Source organism: Ochotona curzoniae, unplaced genomic scaffold (genome assembly GCF_017591425.1).
Source record: "Ochotona curzoniae isolate NIBS_2020 unplaced genomic scaffold, NIBS_Ocur_1.0 contig_43, whole genome shotgun sequence".
Lineage (NCBI taxonomy): Eukaryota > Metazoa > Chordata > Mammalia > Lagomorpha > Ochotonidae > Ochotona > Ochotona curzoniae.
Window position 1 is genome coordinate 27771639 of NW_024466218.1, and position 6000 is coordinate 27777638.

A 6000-nucleotide genomic window follows, 5' to 3' on the forward strand; every position below is an offset into this window, starting at 1 on the left:
TTGGAGTGTGAAACTCGAACCCAAAGGCCAAAGTAAATCTTCCTTTCTAAGTGCCTCTCGGGCTTTTAGCGATGGTTGTATGCTGTTGTGGGAGTGCTCATTGACTTTACTGTCTGGAGGTTTTTCCAAAGACTAAAAATAGAATTAGTGTCTGAGCCTGCAAGCCCACTTCTGGTATTTACCCAAAAGCTGTGAAGTCAGTACATCAAAGGGATGCCCGCGCTCCTGTGTTCTTCATGACACCGCTCACAGCAGGCACATTGTACTCAACCATCAAAGGATGCATGGGTAAAGAAAAGGTGGAATGTGACACCACAGAGGGCCATTCCGCTTTTTACAAGAAAGGAATGATGTCATTTGTGACAATCTGGGTGAAGTTGGAGAGCATTATGCTAAGTGAAATGAGTCAGACACAGAGAGACGAACGCCACGCGTCCTAACACGCACACAGAAAACAGCTGAACTCGGGCAGACCAGCACATGGTTCCCAGAGGCTTAGGGGTGAGGAGGATGGAAGAGGGAACAAAGAACCGCAGCCCCCCAACTTCACGACAGGGAGAAGTGTTCTATCTTTGAGACGTACCACCGCACAGCAAGGTGAAAGTATAAACAACATTGAGTCTCATGTTGTACCGGCTGAGCTGGCCGGGCTGTGAAAGTATAAATGATAACACACCACACACCGAGCAAATGAACTTCAAGCATTCTCATCACACACGAAAAGATATTGGAGCTGATAGCTATTTTCACTTAGTGCCTCACAAATACACACAACTGTCATTTTAAACTTCACAACTAAGAATTTAAAAATAAAACATGGCAAACACAATTGCAGACACCTCAGCCTCTCATTTCCTTCTTTCTTTTTATTCAAGTTTACTCATATATTTTTTAAAATCATTTTCCCAGCATGCATGTAGCTATAACTGGCATGCACAACTCTGTCTGCAAGCTCCATGTAATTGGGTCCACTCTGTCCTTTCACAATATTATGGTCCCACTAAGCGTAGTTCTTCAGGCCAGTGCATTAACCTTTGATGCAATGGATGCTATCATGTGCGTGTACATCTTAAATACTCATTCACCTGTCGGTAGGCAGACATTGGTTTGCTTCCAGGTTTCCACTATCACAGATCTGTTAGTTTCCCCGGCCACGTGCACAGTAGCCGACCTAACCTGACAATACTGAACAGCTTTCTCTAGTGATTTTATTGTAGCCATCCTAACACTTGGAACTACCAACCTGCTGCCTAACCGCCCCCGACACCGTCTGCCGGGAGGTCTACAAGCACCCCACCCCGACTGCCAACAGGGCAGACCGTTGGCCTTGTGTGTACTGGCCGTTCCATGTTCCTCGTCACAGACCGCCGACTGTCCTTTTACCCACGGGGGCTTCGTCCTCCAGCACTGATTCTGACACATCCCTTCCATGCTCCAAACACTGACTTCTTGTTGATTATTTGTGCTGGACCTATCTTCTGATCTGTGGCAACTTCAGAAAGGATGTTTTTTTCTTTCTTTTTTAAAAAGATTTATTTATTTATATTGGAAAGGCAGATACACAGAGAGGAGACACAGAGAGAAAGATCTTCCATCTGCTGGCTCACTCCTCAAGGGGCCGTAACAGTCAGAGCCTTGCTGATCTGAAGCCAGGAGCCTCTTCTGGGTCTCCCAGGCAGGTGCAGAACCCAAGGCTTTGGGCCACCCTCCACTGCTTTCCCAGGCCACAAACAGAGTGCTAGAAGGGAAGTGGAGCAGTCAGGACATGAACCGGCACCCATATGGGATGCTGGCATGTGTGAGGCGAGGATTTCAGCCACTAGGCTACCGCCCCAGGCCTAGAAATGATGCTTTTCATATGAAGACTTTCCACCTGAATGTAAGCAAACTTGCTAATTATTCCTTTTGTTTGTTTGTCTTTCACTGGGTCTTGTTCATGAAACTCAGACATATTCTTTGTATTTTCCCCATGGATAAAAAGGCTCTAATGAACATTTCTGACCTCACGTTACAGTTCTTTAAGTTTGCTAAGGCAGATCAGTTCTCTGTAGACAAAGAGGTATTTTTCCTCTCCAGGAGAAAGAAGTGAATGTCTGGAGACCCCCTTCCATTTTTTAAAGCAGTTAGAGGACCCAGAGACCACTCAGCATCCTAGGGTACACAGGATGGTAACCTCCTTTAAGAATTACATTAGTGACAGGCTGAGAAACTGCAGCTAGGGAGTGTGGTAATGACTGTGGTATTCACACGGTAAGAACAGACGAGTGCCAAGCCATCAGAGGAAAAGGACTCGGCATTGTGTCTAGGACTATTGGCATCCAATAAATAACTTTAGAATATTCTGTATTGAACTTGACAATTTTGCCCTGCATAAGTCTACTGCAGGTAACTTAATGGAGTCTAACTGCTATATTCACTGTGATCACAAAAGGGGCATGGAGGTGCCTGAGTGTCTTGAGTCACACCCCTTTGCCTTGCTCATGACCCCCCACATTTTATCTGTAATATATACTATTTCAAAAGGCACAATGTCCATTTTGATGCTGAGCAAACCATCATTCAACATTCACACTCACTGACAAATTCATGACGTCTGGACTGATGTGGAGAGACCACGCCCCTGATTCCTCTACCAGCAGACTGCCAGGATGAGAAGCTCCTGGTCTACACAGGCTGGCAACAGCACCAGCCCAGATCAACTTCCAGCAAACCCAGCTTCCCAGGGTGGCCTCCTGGAGAGTGCAGGTTGAGGTGGGGCTTGGGAGTCCTTCCCCCTTACACAACTCCCCCCAGAATTCTAATGAGTAACTCTGGACTCAATGAGTGATGGGGTCGGTCCTACATCCCAGAGTTGGGATTTATAACATTCGTGTAGACACAGTAACTTCTTCAGGACAAGCACAATGGACTGATGAGTAGGCTTAAAGAGCTTTTTTGCCGGAAGGCAGGCCCTGTGGGCTCACCTGGGGAGCTCCGGGAGGCTAGGAAGGGGTAGAGTCAGCTGGCAGTGAACTTGCCACAGGAACTCTGCCTTCCTTGAGGGTTTTGAGAGGAATTTTGCGTTCCCTCAACATCTGAGCAAATGAGAACTAGATGGCCTAAGGAGGGCCTCCCAGCAGACTCGGGGGGGGGGGTCCCAAGGCATCTCCCAAGGGCATTGCTCAATCTCCCAGCAGGCGCCCTGGCTTCCTGTAGGTGCTGCCACCATGCATAGGGGCTTCAAATCACAAAGGACCCTGAGCTTCAGCACCCATGATGGGAAAGGACAGACTTGGCAATGCCCAACCAGCACCGTCTCCCCCGGGACCCAGTGAGGCTTGCGTCCTCCCGCAGCGCACTGACACACGGAACCCTCAGCAGTGCTCTGGCTCGTACACTTTGAACCTGAGACCAATGGGCTTCACATCACACAGGATATCAGTGTGCAGCCTGAGCAACAGAGCCTGTGTGCCCCATGAATGGGTTTCCCCCAATCTTTGGCAGCTGCCACGCTACCCTGTCATCATAGCCTGGGAATTTCATTGTGGCAATCCCCTGTGCCCCACGACCACTGTGGCCAGTCCCTGGGGTAGGACAGGCCCCAGGATTAGAAAGTTGAACTGTGGCAGTCTACAGACAGACAGAGGGAGGGAGGGAGGGCTGGAAGGTGGCTGCAGGATGCTTCACGCCCTGTTTTTCTGTTTGTCATGAGGTCGTCCCAGATTTACTGAAGGTGGGACTTCCTTGGTGATTTTGACCAGGCTCTGTCTCCTGCCTGCCAATGATATGTGGATTTTAGAATTTTAGCAGCAAAGTAAACTTATCTTTTAGTTTCATGTGTCTGTGAACTTTTGCTGTCTTCCTAGAGGTGTATTTAAAAAGCACCCAGCACACGTCACAGGAGGGAAGGTGGCAAGGCTGCGGAGACTGGCACAGTCAGATGCTTCAGGGCCGGAGGCTTCATGCGGCGTCCACAGGGCAGGCTGCACTGGCAGGGCCTGGCTCACAGGCAGAGGCTGCACCAACCTGGCCACCTGTGTACTCCGTCTCCGGTGCTGTGCTGCTGCTTTGGGACAGTCCCATGGCATGTAACGACTGTGACACTCGGAGTCCTGCTGACAGGCTCTTCTCTGTGCCTTGGCAGGCATTCCTGTCGTCTCTCCCCGCCCGTGTCTCGCACTGTCCAGCTCAGTCCCTCGCTGTGGCCCAGGAACCAGTGAAGATCTCAATCTCTGGCCAGCTCTGCCAGCAGCTCCAGGTTGTGCCCATGGCGGGGATGTCCATGTCCTGTGGAACTTGACCAGGGCAGGGCTGTACTACTCTGTCAATCTTCTCCTATTTTATTTCAGATTATGGTGTGCAGCTTTCTGGAAACCAGGCTCAGTGTTCTCCTAGCATCTGGGCCTAGGGAGCACCCACAAGTCATGGTCAAGGTCATAGGGGCAGTATGTGATGCTCTGGTTTTATAACCTGCTTCCACGGTTTCCGGGACCTTCAGGGCCTGCCATAGGAAGCCACTGCATACATGCAAGGACTCACCGGGTTAGATAAGTCAGTTCATTGTGAACAGCTTGGGTCACATAGGCACTCATGTGCTCTGGTCAAGCATCTTTACACTGGTTCTTAGCAAATTAGAAGCCATTCTCAAAAGAATACTAAACTTTGACGTATGTCCCCAAGAATCTTTTAGGATTTGTCACAGTTTCTGCAGACCCTATAGAGAGCATCCTGAAGGGCCACAGGGACTTGAATCAACTGCAGGTGGCAAACGGCACAGCTAGACTGCCTAGAGAGCCTCCTCTTGAGCAGAACTCTGGGAAACAATTTTCAAGTCACCACTCAGCGCCACGGAAGCCACAGCTCTCCGTGACCAGGAGCGAGCTGTCGATCTGCAAATCCCAGAACCACACTTCCACTGTGGTGTTTTAGGAGACAGAATAATCTAGATGCTACAGGATGAGGCAGCCAATGTAACCAGAAATAACTACAATCAGGAAACCGCCACAGGGAAACAGACACAGGCAAGGTGCTTTCCAACAGAAACTGCAGAAGCAGCGGAGGGCTCGGGTCTAAGCCACACCCACCTTCCAAAGCAGCGTGAGCTGGCCTGGAGCCACAGGCGGGCCCCAGGTTTGTGGCCAGCTGCCATTCCAGAATCTCATAAACTGGCTGACTTCAACAATGTATCTTTGCACAGTCTAGATGCTGCAAGGCAAGGTCAAGGGGCTGTTAGGGTTGTTTCTCCAGGGGCCTTACCTTGGCTGGAAGACAGCCACCTGCTGACCACATCCTCACACGTGCCTTTCTCTGCATCCTGGCATCCCCAAGCGTCTTCCTCTTCCCCTAAGGACACCAGGTCCATTGAGTCGGGACCCTTTTTCCACATTTAACCTGAAGTATGCTCCTAAAGGGCCCTCACCCAAACATGGTCACGGTGGGCTTTAGGACTTCAATGCATGTCTTTTCTGGAACACAATCCAGTCTGCGACACTTCCCTCAGCTGCAAATGGGTCTAAAGAACAACATTTTGCTTTCTAGACTCTCCAGGCGAGCCGCTAGGCTATGGGAGAAATGTCCATGCCGATCCCTGGGTCCTAGGATAGCACGGCCCAGCTGACCTAGAGAGCTGGAGCACACAGCTCTGCAGCCGACCTAGATAAACAAGCCTGCTTCGCAAACACACAGTGGTGAACATTCGGAGGGGTTCTGCCAAGGGCAGTGCCAAGGGCTCAGCGGGAGCTTGAGGGCCACCTGAGCACATCCTCCTGCAAAGCAGGGCTGACCTAAGCCTGGGAACTGCCCAAAGTCTCTTCAAAGGAATCACAGCCCAAAACATGTGTGCAAACTGACTTTCAGCGCCACAATTCTCCATGTCCATGACACTCCAACAGTGTGGTTCTGGGATCCCTGACATCAACAACATTATCTGGACCCTCACAGAGCCTGTGTTTATAGGGACTTGGCCCAGTAATAATAAGGCATTAGAAAGTAAAGTTTAGGGCCTGGCTCGATAGCTCAATC